This window comes from Mustela nivalis (genome assembly GCF_964662115.1).
Source record: "Mustela nivalis genome assembly, chromosome: 10".
NCBI lineage: Eukaryota > Metazoa > Chordata > Mammalia > Carnivora > Mustelidae > Mustela > Mustela nivalis.
In genome coordinates this window covers 13,840,996-13,858,622 of record NC_139029.1, presented here as the reverse complement: position 1 = coordinate 13,858,622, position 17,627 = coordinate 13,840,996, and the positions used below count along the sequence as shown (strand labels likewise).

General features: G+C 45.4%; 1 long non-coding RNA gene across 1 annotated transcript in view; it reads left to right on the top strand.

Moving 5' to 3' along the window:
- Window positions 1–16,668, top strand: part of LOC309841511 — a 42,079-nt gene extending 25,411 nt beyond the window's left edge. Inside the window, exon 2 of the long non-coding RNA XR_014299159.1 lies at window positions 16,132–16,668. This is a non-coding gene — a long non-coding RNA (uncharacterized lncRNA). The remainder of the gene's footprint in view (window positions 1–16,131) is intronic.
- The last annotated feature ends 959 nt before the right edge of the window (window positions 16,669–17,627 follow it).

The following is a 17,627-nucleotide window of genomic DNA, read 5'->3' as shown; positions in this document are numbered from 1 at the left end:
GCACCTGGGTGGCTCACTCAGTTGGGCGTCTGCCTTCGGCTTGGGTCGTGGTCCCAGGGTCCTGGTATCGGGCCCCACATAGGGCTCCCTGCCCATCGGGGGGCTGCTTCTCCCTCTCCCACTCCCCCTGCTTCTGTTCCCTCTCTCGCTGTGTCTCTCTGTGTCAAATAAATAAAATCTTGAAAACAAAAACAAAAACAAAAACGGGGAGAAGTATGATCCACAGATACTTAAAAGGAAATGTTGAAGTTTTTCTGTTTGTAGGCCTGGCCTCAATGTCCCCTGGAGGATAGTGAAATTTGGCCCCCAGAGGGCAAGTATTAAATATAATATTACCTTACAATTAGATCTCTATTGGAGCACCTGGGTGGCTCAGCGGGTTAAGCCTCTGCCTTTGGCTCAGGTCATGATCTCAGGTCCTGGGATTGAGCCCCACATTGGGCTCTCTGCTCAGTGGGGAGCCTGCTTCCCCCCGCCAACCACTGCCTGCCTCTTTGCCTACTTGTGATCTCTCTGTCAAATAAATAAATAAAATCTTTTTAATCTTTTTTTTTTAAAAGATTTTATTTATTTATTTGACAGAGAGAGATCACAAGCAGGCAGAGAGGCCGGCAGAGAGAGAGGAGGAAGCAGGCTCCCTGCTGAGCCTCCAGAGAGCCCGACGCGGGACTCGATCCCAAGACCCTGAGATCATGACCCGAGCCGAAGGCAGTGACTCAACCCACTGAGCCACCCAGGTGCCCAATAAATAAAATCTTTTTTTTTTTTAAAAAAGCAATTAGATCTCTATTGTAGAAGAGCGGGTAAATGGGAGGAAGTTCCTTATGTTCAGGGTTATTTTTCCCCCTGTGAAAGCAGGCAGATTTTTGTAAAACCTATAAATTGGGCCCCAGTCTCCTGGCCTCCATAACTGATCAAGAAAAGCAAATACCTAGTAACTCACTCCCTGAGGTTCCTTTCCTGGTGGTACTGCTGCCCTTTAAGCCTTCTCCCAGTCCTTATCCTGGGTTGCTTGAGACCAAAAGTCTTCCTGATGACAAAAAGATACATTTGTTATGTCCATGAACTAAGATGCCAGTGAATTCGGCCCATTAAGGTCCATGGACCTTTCTCTCTCCAAGATTTTAAACAGATTAAAAGGGATGTGGACAAATTTGCAGATAACCCTGGCCGATACACTGAAGTCTTTCAAAATTTAACTCAAATGTTGGAATTAGACTGGGAAGCTATAATGTTGATTCTTACAGAAAAGCCAGCTGCCCTACGGGCTGCTCGGTACTTTGGGGATGAAGCATGGCCGATGGGGAAAGGAATACCAGTAATGACAGAGCGTTGGAAAACCGGCAGGCAGGGACAGGAGCCCCTGCCCTAAGAGGAAACCACCCTTTACAGCATCCTGGAAGAAGCCCGCCACCCTTTCCCACGTCACAAAAATGTGATTGGTTGACCCGTGCAGGGAGGGTTAATCAGATTAAAACAGCCTGCCAACAATCCTATAAAAACCCCCAGACATAGAAATTTGGGTGGCAACCCTCTCGGGTCCCCTCTCTTTTGGGAGGCTTGTAGGATGGCTTTGCTGGTGCTCAGCAAGCCTTGCTTTGCTGCCTACCACTCTCTGGTCTACCTCTTTGTTCTTTGAAGACACATGACCAAGAACCACGGGCACTGGTGGAGAAAGAAAACCTGTAACACGAATAGGTCAGGAGACCTGCCCCGCTGGTAAACAGGAGGTCTCTCTAGAAGACCCCAGATGGGACTATGATGGTTCTTGGGATTCTGGAGACAAAAATACTCTCAGGCATGGGTTTTAGAAGGTTTAAGAGAACTAGGGCTAAGTCTTTAAACTAGTCCAAGCTGGCCCATGTAGTGCAGGAGCCCTTTGAGCTCCCGTCTACCTTAGACTAAGAGAGGCTTTAACACGACACACCTCTCTCGTCCTGGATACTCCAGAGGGAGAATAATATCACAAGATAAGTTTGTAACTCAATCGGCTTCTGTGCAGAAATTGCACAAGCTGGTGTAGGTCCAGCCAGCTCCCTAGACACACTGCTGAAGATGGATAATTCCATCTTTTTAAATAGAGATCCCTTGTGATCTATTGGATGATAATTATCCAAATAGGTCTCCAAATAGGTCTCCTCTTTTTAAATAGAGGCCCAAGAGAAGGAAAAGGGCAACCAAAAGGAAGCCATTGTTCTAGTGGCAGCCATAAAGGACAAGACCTCTTTGTTAGGTGGGGCGGCCCTGGGAATGCAGGAGGAACAATAAAATGGCCTCCAGACTGCCCTCTTCCTCCACCCATGACTTTCTGGCCAGAAGGACATCTGTCAAGGACATGTCACCTTGAGTAAACTGATACCTATGTGAGAAACAGAAACCAGCCACTTTGGGACTTTCCAACCCCCAACCTTTAACCTCACCAAATATGGTTATGAGCCCCGCCCTGCCTTGGCCCAATAAAAGCTCACTCAACCCCTTCCCGGGCACAACTTCCCCGACTTTCCTCCTGAGTCCCAGAACCTCGACTGAGGGCGCCTTTAATAAACCTTGCCTTACGCCTATCTTGGCTGGTGTTGTGTGTATCTTGCCTGTAAAACCTTACACTCTAGTCGATCCAAGGAACTCTGGTTGCCTGTCAGAAACGCAGGCAAATCAGGCACTTCAAACAAGAATGGCTCCCCCCATCCCAAAGCTGCCACAGCTTTGTCCTATATGCAGAGGAGATCACTGGAAGCAACTGTCCTTATGGACAAAGGTCTGGGGGCCAGTCCCCTTCTGGGGATGAGCTCCATCCCTCTGCCCAGTGGCCCAGAAGATCATCGCCACGCAGGTGCCTTGGGTCCCACTGGAGACTGAAAGAAACAAAATCAGTTTCCTTCTGGATACATGGGCCACCTACTCTGCCCCTCTTTCCAATCCTGGTGGCCTCACTACTCAGAGGTTTACAGTAAGGGGTGTCTCAGGAGAAGTCCTCTGCTGTGTCTAGGAAGAGATAATATTTACTCTTTGATTTGAAACCATGCCTGAAAGCCCGACACCCTCACTGGGAAGAGCTGTTTGGGCTCAGACAATGATTACGGTATTGGTGGCCCCCAGATAGCTTTTATGTCTCCCTCTAACAGGTTGAAGTCAACACCCAGGTATGGGCTTCTGAAGGAAAAATAAGGCATGCAAAGACCACCTCCCCTGTTGTCATCTTTCGCTTAAAGGATCCCTTGTGATCTATTGGATGATAATCATCCAAATAGGTCTCCTAATAGAACCCAGGTTGCTGGAAGAAACGGGCCATCCCAGATGAAGGAGATGCTGACTTTCTCTCTCTTAGTCTCTCTCTCTGTCCTAATAGATGTGGGGGCTTCTCCCTCATTCATGATCAGGTTAATGGCTATCACTGGAGCCAGCTGTAGTTAGTTAACCTCAGGACGGGGACTTTAAGGAATATTCCCAAGCAGCTGCTGAAACTCCCTTTATTTCAAGGAAATTCCCTGTCTTCTCCAACCTGTCATGGACTGCCTTGTTCCACTTGTTGGTAGGGGAAAAAACATGGCAGGGGCGCCTGGGTGACTCAGTGGGTTAAAGCTTCTGCCCTCAGCTCAGGTCATGGTCTTGGGGTTCTAGGATAGAGCCCCACATCAGGCTCTCTGCTCAGCAGGAAGCCTGCTTCCTCCTCTCTCTCTCTGCCTGCCTCTCTGCCTACTTGTGATCTCTGTCAAATAAATAAATAAATAAAATCTTAAAAAAAAAAACAACAACAAAAACAAAAAACCATGGCATTTGTTCATCTGTCCAAGCAGATAAGCTTTAGAATTGGGAACCCTTTCTCTCTGCCTTCCGGCGGCACTTCGCCTGTTCTGTCGCCCCTCCCCCACTCCCTCCTCCAGTTTCCACACCACCTTGACTGCGGCCTCCAACGCCACCCACCTCAGATTTCCCCACCAGGGCCTCAGGTTAAAATAAACAATGCGGAACAAATTGGTTGACTTTTAAGTGGACCCAAATGCCATCATTTTGGCATTTGAACTAGTTGAAACTTGTGTTCTACCAAGATCTACTGAGGGTCAGATAAGCTCATGTTATCTCTGCTGCAATGTGGTTATTTAAAATGATGACTTGTGGGGCGCCTGGGTGGCTCAGTGGGTTAAAGCCTCTGCTCAGGTCATGGTCCCAGGGTCCTGGGATCGAGCCCTGTGTCCAGCTGTCCGCTCAGCGGGGAGCCTGCTTCCTCCTTTCTCTGCCTGCCTCTCTGCCTACTTGTGATCTCTCTCTCTGTCAAATAAATGGATAGAATTTAAAAAAAAATGATGACTTGTTTGTCTCAAAGTTTTCATAGGTAATCATTATTTTTTCTTTTTTTTTCATAGGTAATTATCAAGATAGCTTTCAAAATCTTTGATAACCTGAAACTTTGAAGTTTTGCTTGGATGGTAAGTTGGATTGAAGTCATTGGACATCTAGGTGTTTTCCAAACAGGACAGAGTACTAAAGCACTGATGGTCAAATGCAGGTGTGCCCGTTTGACCTCTTATTGCAAAGAAAATAAGGATACTTTCATCTGTTGGAAAAAGCCATGCTTAATAGATTCGTGGGTTTGCCATCCGAAGAATTCTAGTGTGACAATTTGCATTGGTTACTACTTTGTCTTCACTGAGTAGTTTGACTAAGGTTTCTAAGAGTTAAAATTTGGCTAAGCGGAATTAAGGTTGATGGAAATAGGCAAGCAGCTTGGTAGGTTTAAGAAAGCTCTAAGGAATGGAACCACATTTTTGTTGAAGGTAAATGAAGGTAATTTTGTCCTAAGTAAGGTGGTTTTTTTGGGTAAGAAATGGCTTGGGACAAAATCTGAATGCAAAAGAAAGTTGTGGAAAGTTTGTGAAGGGAAATCTTTGGAAAGAAATTTTAGGTGTCAGGATGGACTAAGATGGATTTTAAGGTATATTGATACAAGATTGAAAGTCTGCTTTCTCTCTGTTAAGAAGAAAGTTTCCTTGAATTGTTGGTTTGCTCTTTATAAGGAAATGAAGCAAAGGCTTTTTTTCTTTTCCCAGGAAAACCGGTTTCTATTATTTACTTTAATCAGGTCTTTAATGATCCCTAATCCTATTTAGGACTGTGCTTTAGAACTTTCTAAGGGTTTAACAGCATCCCCCCTCTTCCCCGCCTCCTGGGCACCTGGGTGGTTCAGGTCATGACCCCAAGAGTCCTGCATAAATCAGGCTCCCTGCTTAGTGGGGAATCTGCTTTTCCCTCTCCCTCTGCTGCTCCCCCTGTTCATGCTCTCTATCAAATAAATAAAGTAAAAAAAAAAATATATATATATATATATATATATACACACATATATATGTATATATAGATTTTGTTGTCAGAGAGGGAGAGAGAGATCACAAGCAGGAGGAATGGCAGGCAGAGGGAGAAACAGGCTCTCTGCTGTGCAAGGAGTCTGATGCCAGACTCCATCCCAGGACCCCAGGATCATGACCTAAGCCGAAGGCAGACGCTTAACCGACTGAGCCACCCAGGCATCCCTCAAATAAATAAAATCTTAGAAAACCCGCAAACAAACAAACTTCCCCAAGATTTGAGTCATAAATGAAATCTCAAAGTTTCGTTGACTAATGAGGCTTGTTTGTTTGGTATGTTACCTTTTGGTTATAAGGCCACCATCACCTGATATTCTGATTATTGAAGTATTATGTGCAGAGATAAGTGAATTTCCTTGTCAGTGGCATCATCATGAACTCTCAGGTGATTAACAAGATTTGTTTTTGATTTTTTTGTCACTTATAATTGTCCTCTTGTGAAATGAGTGTCATCTTCAAGGAGATTCGCAAAAAGGACTTTTAGGATGAATACAGGTATTCTGAAACTGAAATGGGTAAGAATTTCCAGAAGTAACCAAAAGACTGTATTCAGACCGAACAAGAATTGGTAACATGGGACCAAAGGAACTAAAAAGATGATAGTTTCATGACCCTTGTTTGAAACATTACTGGTTCTCTAATGTTTGCTCTTCCAGATTAAGGAAACTTTCTCTTAAGATATCTATGACTTAATAGGAGAAAGACAACTATCATATGATCTCCCTGATAGGAGGAAGTGGAGACGCAATGTGGGGGGTTTGGGGGGTAGGAAAAGAATAAATGAAACAAGATGGGATCGGGAGGGGGACAAACCATAAGAGACTCTTAATCTCACAAAACAAACTGAGGGGGGCTGAGGGGAGGGGGGTAGTGAGAGGGGGGTGGGTTATGGATATGGGGGGAGGGTATGTGCTATGGTGAGTGCTGTGAAGTGTGAAAACCTGGCGATTCACAGACCTGTACCCCTGGGGCTAATAATACATGATATGTTTATTAAAAAATTAAAGAAAGAAACAACCGATATCTACGACTTATAGAAATGTGACAAAGTATTCATTTATAAACAAATTGTAGCATTTAACTTTTCTCTCTACCTGAACGCTCTGAAATTCAAAGGGTCTCAGTAAGTATTCTTGTCCCATGGCAATCCTCGTCTGTATGCTTGCTTGGCTGGACTCTTGAATGGCATCTCCCAGGCAGTAGATGCATTCATCCAAGAATTAAATGAAGCCAGAGAGTCAAAAACTGGGCCACTATTGGCTTTCCACTATTGCTATACCATTAGGCATGTGAGGAGTTTCCTCACATGTATTGTCATAGCTTTACCGATAATCCCCGCAAGGTGTTAATTAATTATTAATTAATTATACCAAATGTATATTATATTTATATAATATATAAATAAATTTATATATTATTAATTGATTATTAATTAAGAGGGGACATTCACGATCAGTTAAATGAGATCAAGATATCCACTGGTCTATTTGATGGAATTGGTAATTGGGGATCTTATCTAAGGGATGTGGTCATCATTTTGGGCCTCATACTCGTTTTATGCTTCTCCTTTTGTGTGATGCATGTATCATTTGCTGTCCATCTTGATACACAACCCCTTCCTCGCTCCCGGAGCCATGCTGTCAGCCAGACTGACCCTTGGTTAGACTCTAACAGCCGCACAGCCTGTCACCCCGTTTCAGCAGGAAACAGCCAGAGCAGTCCCCGTCCCATTCCCTGACGGCAGTTTGGTTTACTCTTCCAGGGGAAGGAATGAGAAAGGGACAGACAGGGTTAGGTAGGAAAGGACAGGCAGGGGTCTACAGGATCAGGCTCCACAAAAATCCCAGAAGTGCTGAGGCCAAAGAAATCAGAGACAAGAAAACAAAACAGACCACCCCACCCCTGGGTATCAGAGGTGGGGTCTTCTTATGACATCACATCGTGACTACAAAGAATGGCCAGACCCCAAAGAGGAAGAAGGCATTAGAGATGTTATCACCAGTCCTTCCTCGACCCAAGATGTCACAAGACTGTTAAGGCCACAAGGTCCCCATGTTGGTGATGGGGTCAGGACCCCTCTCACTCCTGAGAGCTTTCCCTGTACCCTTGCTTCGTGACATTTGATCGCTCTGCTCACTCTCCTTTGTCTGCGAGACTCATTCTACATCTCCGTAAGACAAGAACCTTGCTCTCCTGCTTCAAGGACACTTGAGCTCACAGAGATCAGAAGGGGATCTCAAACCCGAGTCTCTTTGCCTCCATCTGAATGACTCATGGGCTATGGTCTGTCCCAGAACTGACGGAGAACTGCCATTACTAACCAACTGGGGGCTCAGGCCTTGGCATCTGACCACCCAGTCTGAAGCCTCCTTCTGCCTCTCATTACTAGCTGCGCACCCAGGCAGGTTAGCTCATCCCTCCGTGTCCTCTTTCCTTGTTTGTACAAGGGACAGCACTAGTAGCCACCGTGGTGGGTCATGGTGACTGGAGTCCTGCTGGGCACAGGAAGATTTCACGTTTCTTTCATTGTGGTTCCTTTCGGGGAGACCTCCCGGTGGGTGCCCGGACATGGTGCTTCCACTCTCTGGTGGAGAGAGGCGGTGGACACAGGATGGCCAGCCAGAGACCTCACTTTCCACCTGAGTCAGTGGGAGCCCTGGTTTCTCCCACGGTGGCTGCTGAGCTAGGAGGATCTGATTATTGCTGACAGCTCGCTTGCCTTCTGGGCAGAGAAAGCCTGCTTGTAAAGTGAAGCCAAGTGGAAAAAGCAGAGCTGAGAGCTGAGAGTGGGAGAAAAAAAAAACCGATTTTTTTTCTGAGCATCTGGGTTTGGCCATGAAGACATATACTGCTACACTTTTTTTAATTGAACCAATAAATTCACTTTTTTTTTTTTTTTAAGATTTTGTTTGTCAGAGAGAGAGAGCACAAGGAGGGGGAGCAACAGGCAGAGGGAGAAGCAGGCTCCCCACTGAGCAGGGAGCCCAATGCAGGACTCGATCCTAGGACCCTGGGATCATGACCTGAGCCGAAGGCATACGCTTAACAAGCTAACAGCCACCCAGGAACCCTGACTTCTTGCTTAAACTTTTTTGAGTTTTGCTTCTGGCAACCCCGTGGCATGTAGACTATTGTACTATTTCCTGGGATTGTAAAAAATCAAGCAAGGTAATACATGTAAAGCTCTTAGTGCAGGGACCGGCCCAGGATAAGCGCTTAGTGGTCATTCCTATTGTAAGGAGTGCTGTGGGGGTGCCTGGTGGCTCAGTCGTTAAGTATCTGACTTCAGCTCAGGTCATGATCCGAGGGTTCTGGGATCAAGCCCCGAGTCAAGATCCTTGCTGGGTACAGGGGAGCCTGCTTCTCCCTCTCCCATCCCCCCTGCTTGTGTCCCCTCTCTCACTGTGTCTCTGTCAAATAAATAAATAAATATTAAAAAAAAAAAAAAAAAAAAAGAGTACCGTGTGCCAGGCCCTGAGCGGGGTGTCAGGGAATCAGAGGTGAATGAGACCTGAACACGGCGCTGGAGGACCTCACGCTCTCATGAAGGGACAGACACGTCACTGGATGGGTACAAAACACCCCAACCCAAGAGCAGCTCCTGGGGCCTGCGGCAATAGTGATTCATTGTCGGGAGAAAGTGGTGGTTGGGGGCGGGGCGGGTAGAGAAAGCTTCCCAAATGACAGGAGTATTACATGATGGGTGGATGTCCACAGTGGACAAAGTGGGTGTGATGGGTTGAATGGTGTCACCCTCCACCCCCGCATGGACACGTAGAAGTCCTTAACTCCAGAACCTCAGCATGTGAGTGTACTTGGAAACAGAGTCACTGGAGATGCAGTTAGTTAAGACAAGGTCATGGTGGAGGAGGGTCGGTCCCCAATCCAATAGGACCAGCCTCCTTCTAAGAAGACAGTCACATGAAGACGCAGAGACACCAGAGAAGACCCCGTGTAGATGGAAGCAGAGTTGGACGGGGCATCGACCAGCCAAGACTGCTGGTCATCACCAGAAGGCAGGGGATGGGCGTGGAGCTTTCTCCTTTGCAAGGCTGCAAAGGAACCTGCTGACTGCTTGATTTGGTAGCCTCAGCCTCTAACACTGGGAAAGAAGTCTGGTTTGTGATACTTGTTCATGGTGGCCCTAGGAAACCACTCCAGTGAGCACAGCGAGTCTGAGGGTCTCACCTCTGCACCCTCCGCCCCTTCAGGTGTCTCCTCCAGCTTTGGTGGGTGGCTCCTGGACAGACCTATGGCTTCCTACCTTAAGCATACCCTGGACATAGGAGTGCTTAGGGTAGGCCAGAAATGTAGCGGAGCTAATGCCTCCTAGAGGATTAGGGTCCAGAATACATCAAGAATTTCTAAAATCAGGGCGCCTGGGTGGCTCAGTGGGTTAAGCCGCTGCCTTTGGCTCAGGTCATGATCTCAGGGTCCTGGGATCGAGTCCCGCATGGGCCTCTCTGCTCAGCAGGGAGCCTGCTTCCCTTCCTCTCTCTCTCTGCCTGCCTCTCCATCTACTTGTGATTTCTCTCTGTCAAGTAAATAAATAAAATCTTTAAAAAAAAAAAAAAAGAATTTCTAAAATCAGGGCGCATGGGTGGCTCAGTCCATTAAGCGTCTGCCTTTGGCCCAGGTCATGATCCCAGGGTTCTGGGGTCAAGCCCCACATGGGGCTCCCTCTCAGTGGGGAATCTGCTTCTCCTTCTCCCTCTGTGCCTTCCTCTGCTCGTGTTCTCTCCCTCTCAAATAAATAAAATCTTTTAAAAAATTCCTAAAATCAGTAGGAAAAATGGCAGGTATCCTGTAATATTTTCATTTATATTAAGAAATATGTATTTGGGGACAACTGAGTGACTCAGTCTGTTAAGCGTCTGCCTTCAGCTCAGGTCATGATCCTGGAGTCCTGGGATCAAGCCCCATATGGGGCTCCCTGCTCACCGGGGAGCCTGCTTCTCTCTCTGCCGGCTGCTCCCACTACTTGTGCGCTCTCTCTTTCTCTCTCTCACTCTTGCTCTATCTCAAATAAATAAATAAAATCTTTAAAAAAGTATGTATTTGGTCTTTGACTCTGTTCTTGGCACAGAGCTTCAAAAATCCTTGGAGTTCCCTAAGTTAATAAGAGGTATCTTTGATTACGTTAATGAGGTGAGTTTTAGACCTTACCTAAGAATGAGGAGGGCTGCTTGCCAGGGGACTAGCCTCGTGATTAGAGGGTTGGAACTTTCAGTCCTACCTACTACCCCCCCAACCCTGACTTCCAAGAGTGGGGCAGGGGCTAGAGGCTGAATCAGTCACTAATGTCCAATTATTTAATCCATCTCTATAATGAAGTGTCCATAAACACCCAAAAGGAAGGAGGTTGGAAAGCTTCTGAGGTGGTGGGCATGTGGAGGTTCAGGGAGAGTGACTCACCGGAGGGTGCACGGAAGCTCTACAGCTCTTTCCTCATAGTTTGTTTGCCCGGTGCATCTCTTCCATCTTGCTGTTCTGAGTTCTAGCCTTTCGCCATAAACCAGTGACTGAGTGAGTTAAATGTTTCTCTGAGTTCGGTGAGCCGCTCTAGCAAATTAATTGAACCTAAGGAGGGGTCATTGGAACCTTCTGTAGCTGGTTGGTCAGAAGCCCAGGTGACAATCTGGGCTTGTGACTGACACCTGGATGGGTGGGGGATGGGGGGGGTGCCCTCTTGTAGAACAGAACCCGTAGCCTGTGGAAATGGTGGATAGTGCTCGAATTGAGTTGAATTGTAGGACAGGGAACTGGGGTTCAAGAATTGCTTGCTGTTGGATGTATGGGCAACACCCCAGCCCCAGGGTTGGAGTTGGGTTCACACACCCATGTATATCCCAATAGGATAATAGGCAAAAGACTCGAACAGGTATTTTACAGAGGAAATGGGGATGGAAAGAACTTCTGTCAGAATTTTGTCTTCAAAGTTAGCCATATACAGATGGAAGAGTTTTGTTCACTTAAAGACTTGATAGACAAAGCTGGAAGAAGGTTCAAAAACTGCGGAGGGAGGGGATCTTTTCAAAGACTAGAACAATCGCAAACAAATATAGTGACTATGTAAGGAGCTCATGGCAAATCAACAAGAAAAAGACCAGAGACCTACAGAGAGCTGGACAAAGGATATGAGTAGGCATGAATTTGCAGAAGGGGAAATGCAAATGGCGAAAGAAGTATTTGCTTGACCTCTTTACAGTCACAGAAATGAAATTAAGACAAGGAGATGTCACTTTACACCCATTAGGATGGCAGAAATAAAAAGAAGAGCCGGATGGTGATAAGTGTTAGTAAAGATGAGGGGAGGCTGGAACCCTCATGTGCAGCTGCTGGGGCTGCAAATTGGAACCGCCTTCCAGAGTGTAATGTCGCAGGACTTAGTGAAATCAGATGTGTGTTTACCTTGAGATGCAGTGCTTCCAGCTCTAGGTAAGCAAAGATGCTTACCTAGAAAGCAAGTACTTTCATGTGGATCCATCAAAGGATTTTTAAAAATTATTTATTTGAGAAAGAGAGAGAGAGAGAGAGAGCAAGCATGAATGGAAAGAGGGGCAGAGGGAGAGGGAGAAGCAGACTCCCCACTGAGCAGGGAGCCTGATGTGGGACTCGATCCCATGACACTGGGATCATGATCTGAGCTGAAGGCAGATGCTTAACCTACTGAGCCACCCAGGTGTCCAAAGATTTTATTTTTTAAGTTATCTCTATACTCAATGTGAGACTCAAACTCATAATCTTGAAATTGAGAGTCATAGGCTCCACTGACTGAGCCAGCCAGCTAGCCCTCTTTATCATATTTTGAGTTTATTTTAGGTATGGTAAAAGAAAGTGGGCAGTTTCATTCTTTCGCATGTAGCTGTTCCAACTGAGCCACCAGGTGGCCCCCGTAAAATAATGTGTGTGTGTGTGTGTGTGTTTTAAAGATTTTATTTATTTATTTGAGAGAAAGAGAGTGAGAGAGAGTGTAGTGGGGAGGGGGAGGGATAAGCAGACTCCCTGCTGAGCAGAGAGTCCCATGTGAGACTCTATCCTGGGACTCCAGGATCATGACCTGAGCTGAAGGCAGTCGCTTAACCAACTGAGCCACTTAGGTATCCCCTAAAATAATGTTTTTAAATGCGTGGAATTGGGGCATCTGGGTGACTCAGTTAAGCATCTGACTCTTGATCTTGGCTCAAGTCATGATCTCAGGGTCCTGGGATTGAGCCGCTCTTGGGGCTCCCTGCTCAATGGAAAGTCTACTTGTCTCCCTCTCCCTCTGCCCTTCCCTTTGCTCACACATACTCTCTCTCTCTTTCTTAAATAAATATGTAAATAAATAAATCTTTTAAAAATGCATGGAATTAGAAAGCAAACCAAGTATATTGAAATAGTTATCAGAATAGTTAAAATATTTGTCATATTATATGTAGTTTTTTATTGATGTATCAAATCACAAGATTGAACAGTAGGCCTAACAACTACTGTGGTTTTGAAGTAGTGATAGGAGTAAAGGATATTTTAGGATACTACAATAAAGTGGTATGAAAATATGTATGATTTATTTTGGTGACAAAGTCATAGATGTGCTAATATTTCTGTGATTTGTTGTCGACATTTATAAATAATAGGAATGCTAAGTTTTAGTTAGAGGTTAGTGAAAATAAAGGCATATTTTTTCCTTCCAAGTTCACAGACTCTTTGAATTTCATCCAGTGACTTACTGGGAGTCTGTGGGTCTTAAAACAAGAACTCCTGCCTTTTCTTATTTTTCCTTCTTTTTCTTCCTCCCTTCTTCCTTCCTCCCTCTCTTTCTTTCTTTTCCTTCCTACCTACCTTCCTTCCTTCCTTCCTTTCTTCAGTGTGGGGAGGGAAAGAGGGGGAGGGAGAGAGAATCTTAAGCAGGTTCCATATTCAGTGCAGAGCCCAATGCCAGGCTTGATCTCACAACCCTCACAATGACTTCAGCTGAAATCAAGTCAGATGCCCAACCAACTGAGCCACCAGGTGCTCCATCCCCTGCCTTATTCTTAATCTTTTGGTCCTTCATTGTAAGCAATTGAGTTATAAATGACATATTACTGGTGATTTAAAAAACTCTTCTGGAAGTCTCTGTCTTTTGATAAGATATCCAGTCCATTTATACTTATTATAATTATTGCTATGTTTTAGATTTTCCTCTAACATCTTACTCATGATATCTATATATATCAGTTTGAAATAGGTTTGACGTACATTAGAGAAAACACCATATAAAGGTGGTTTAAATAACATACAGTTTTCTCTGTCTTAGTCTAGGATCCCATAGCCATCAGGGACCCAGCTTCTACTCGCTTAGCTTGTGGTTTCCATTTTTAAATTCCTCTTATGGCCCAAGATGGCTACAGGAGCTTAAGCCTTCACAAACTCATTCGGAGCAGCAGAAAGAAGGGTAGAAGAGTAGTAAGGGTGCACTTCTGCTTACATTTCATTTGCTAGAGATTAGTTATATGGTCTTGCTTCATAGCAAGGGAAGCTGAGAAATGCTTTCTCTTGGATGGGTACATGGATGGCCTGAACAAAATCAGTGCATATTGGGTGACCATTAGCAGTCTCTGCTCAAGTCTCCTCACCATGGCTGAAGGCCAACCTTCCGCAGTGGCTCTGAGCCTTCAATATGGTACCTGATCTGGAGAGGACCAGACTGCCATCTGGTGGCAGGTTGGTTACATTGGATTCCTTTCATTATGGAGGCTGGATTGATGCCCTCCCAGGACTAGGTGTTTATTCTGGCTATGGGTTTGCATGCTCTGCCTGCCATCCTTCTGCCTGAAACATCATTGGTGGATTGCCTGAACATCTTATTCACAATCTTGGTAGTGCAAATAGCATTACTTCTGACCAGAGGCCTCGTTTTTCAGCAAAAGCAATAAAGAACTTGCTAGGTGAGCATGAGATTCACCGGTCTTGCCACATGCTTTAATCACCAGAATCACTCTGCTTTATGGGTCAGTGACTTGATTAGGATCAGCAAACAAGACGACCTCGTATGACTCTGAAGTGCTTGCCCAGTGTTGGCATACGTTCTGAATGGGCAGCCAGTGCAAAGGGCTACTTCTCTCTCTTCCAGAATTCATGGATTGGGGAATCTTGGGCTGGGTAACTTCTAAAGCTTTTGTTCCCCAAGATCTTGGGCTCTGCTAGTTTAGAGGTTTTATTATGCTAGGAAGAATGTTTCTGCCAGGGCAAACTACAGAGGTCCCTCTTATTTGGAAACTGAGACCAACATCTGGCCATTTCAGAATCCACGTGCCCTGGATGAATGGGGGGAATAAAGTGGGTTTGGGGTGGCTAATGGTTCCGTGTGGCCTGGAGTGATTGGTTCTGGTCATTAAGGGGGAGTTCTGATTGCTGCTGCACAGTAGGAACAGGGAGACAGGCATCTCTGGATCCCATGAAATCCTCCGGGGTGTTTTCTAATTCCGTAGTTGGTGGTAAAAGTTAATGGAAGAAGACAGCAGCCCAGAATGAGCAGGACAACTGCGGGCTCAATTTCCTCCTGAATGAAGCTCAGATCATCCCAGGAGGTCAAAACCTCTGACCTCAAGATGTACTTGCTGAAGGGTTAGGGAACATGGAATAGACAGCAGAGGAAGGATGTTATAAATGCCTCATGGCTTGTCACAGAAATGAGAATTACAGTACTTGCTGATGTGTTCTACTAAGTCATGTAAATGTTTATTGATGGTGCCAAGTGTCTCTCCTTCCTCTGCCATTTTGTACAGTGTGGTTTGTTGGTGGTAAACTTTACCATTAAGTGTATAGATTATAGGATATCAAGGTAGGACTGTGATTAGAGAAGAGGAGAACATTACCCAGGCTCCCTGGGGTGAGAGCTGGATGCGGTTATTGCTGGCCTTATGATTTGGTTTTCCGAGGAAAGTCTAAAGATGTTCTTGTTTGAGACACATTTGCATTAGGTTGGGTGGTGACACGTGGTGGCTGTTTTGTGGGATTAAGAATGGAAAGTAGCGGGGGGATGGATGTTGAGGAAACAAGAGGTGGACTGTGGCCAATACTGAAGACTGATCCTACTCAGCGTCCCTCCAAAGCTCCTTCCCTCACAGCTTCTGCTGGAGAGTCTGAAATGCTAGAGAGGACATCTCCAGACTCTCTTGCCACTAGGATTTCCACAGATCACTTGGCTTCTGCCAGGGAGATGACAGATGGCCAGAAATGGAAAGTAGAGCCCTGGAAGGAGGTGGCCACGTAGCTTTTCTGGATGCACTGTTGGGAGGTGTTTCAGTTCCTTTGCAGAAGCTGCAGCAGAAGCCTTATGCCAGGATGGTCCTTGCCTTCTTGGTGCAGAGCGGGAGTGTCAGTGTTTTCCTGACGGTAACCAGCCATAAAGTCCTTAAATCAGCCGTGGTAGCAGTAGTGGCAGGGGCCCCCACGGGTCTAGTTTTGCAGTGAGATTCAGGGTTATTCCTGAAATAGAATCTGTGTCTCCGTCCTTCAAACGAGTCTGAAGCCAACCTAATCCCCATAGTCAATCCCCTCTTTCTTTTAATTGAGATGTAATTGACATGCCACTGATATGAGTTTCAGGTGCACAGCGTAATGACTTGATATCTGTATATATCGTGAAACGATCACCGCGAGTCTACTTACCGTCCATCACTATGCATAGTGACACACTTTTTTTTTTTTTCTGGTGAGAACTTTTGAATCTACTGTCTTAGCAACTTCCAAATACGCAATACAGTATTAACTATAGTCTTCATGCTGTGTAAGACATCCCCAGGACTTACTTTTTTTTTTTTTTTTTAAGATTTTATTTATTTATTTGACAGACGGAGATCACAGAGAAGCGGGCAGAGAGAGAGGAGGAAGCAGGCTCCCTGCTGAGCAGAGAGCCCAATGCGGGCCTCCATCCCAGGACCCTGGGATCATGACCTGAGCTGAAGGCAGAGGCTTTAAACCACTGAGCCACCCAGGTGCCCCCAGGACTTACTTATTTTATAACTGGAAGTCTGTACCTTTGCTCCCCTCGTCCATTTTACCCACACGCATCTCTCGCCTCTGGCAACCGCCAATCTGTTCCCCATCTAGAAGCTCATTTTTGCCCCTTATTTTTAGATTCCACATATAAGTGAGATCACACAGAATTGTTTCTTTGATTTATTTCACTTAGCATAATGCTCTCAAGATACCTCTACACTGTGGCAGATGGCAAGATCCTTCTTTTTTATGGCATGTTTATGCCTCATTTTCTTTATCCACTCATCCACTGATGGACACAAGGTTGCTCTTGGCTCTTCCAAGTAAAGCTGCAATGAACCTGGGGGTGCAGATATCTTTTTGATTTGGTGTTTTTGTTTTCTCCCGTCCTCACCTTTTCTGACTTTTACTAAATCCGTATTTTTTTTTCTATTCATTTTCTTTAGTGGTTATCCATATTAGTATGACTCGTGCTTATGCTAATTTCCCATCAATTTCTAAAGCTTATCAATATTTATATTTTTCTTCTGAACAAGACTACACCCTAGCATGTTCTCACTTCCTTCTATCCGTCACCACTCCACAGCCACATTGATTTTCTAGGGCACTCACAGGGCAAGGTTTGAGGGAAGGAGACTGGGAACTTTGCTGGTTTGTGATTTTCATCAGGAACTAGAAGCCTATCATTCCTAACATGTATTTTTTTTAATTATTTTTATTTTTTTAATTTTTTAAAAAGATTTTATTTATTTATTTGACAAACAGGGATCACAAGTAGGCAGAGAAGCAGACAGAGAGAGAGGAGGAAGCAGGCTCCCCGCTGAGCAGAGAGCCCAATGCTAGGCTCGATCTCAGGACCCTGGGATCATGACCTGAGCAGAGGCTTTAACCCACTGAGCCACCCAGGTGCCCCCCATGTATTTTTTCTTTAAGATTTTATTTATTTATTTGTCAGAGAGAAAGAGAGAGGGAGAACACAAGCAGGCAGAGCAGCAGGCAGAGGCAGAGAGAGAAGTAGGCGCCCTGCTGAGCAAGGAGCCCGATGTGAGACTCGATCCCAGGACTCTGGGATCATGATCTGAGCTGAAGGCAGCAGCTTAACCAACTAAGCCCTTAACATGTATTTTTAACTCTTTAAAAAAATCATACTGAAGAAAATTACATCCCCAAATTTTCATATAAGAATGTTAGTACCTAGGAGAGTGCCAATGATTTTCTTTTTTTTTTTTTTTTCCAGAGAGACAGCACACAAGCAGGGGAGTGGGTCATAGGTGCAGAACAGTTGGGCAGCAGCAGCAG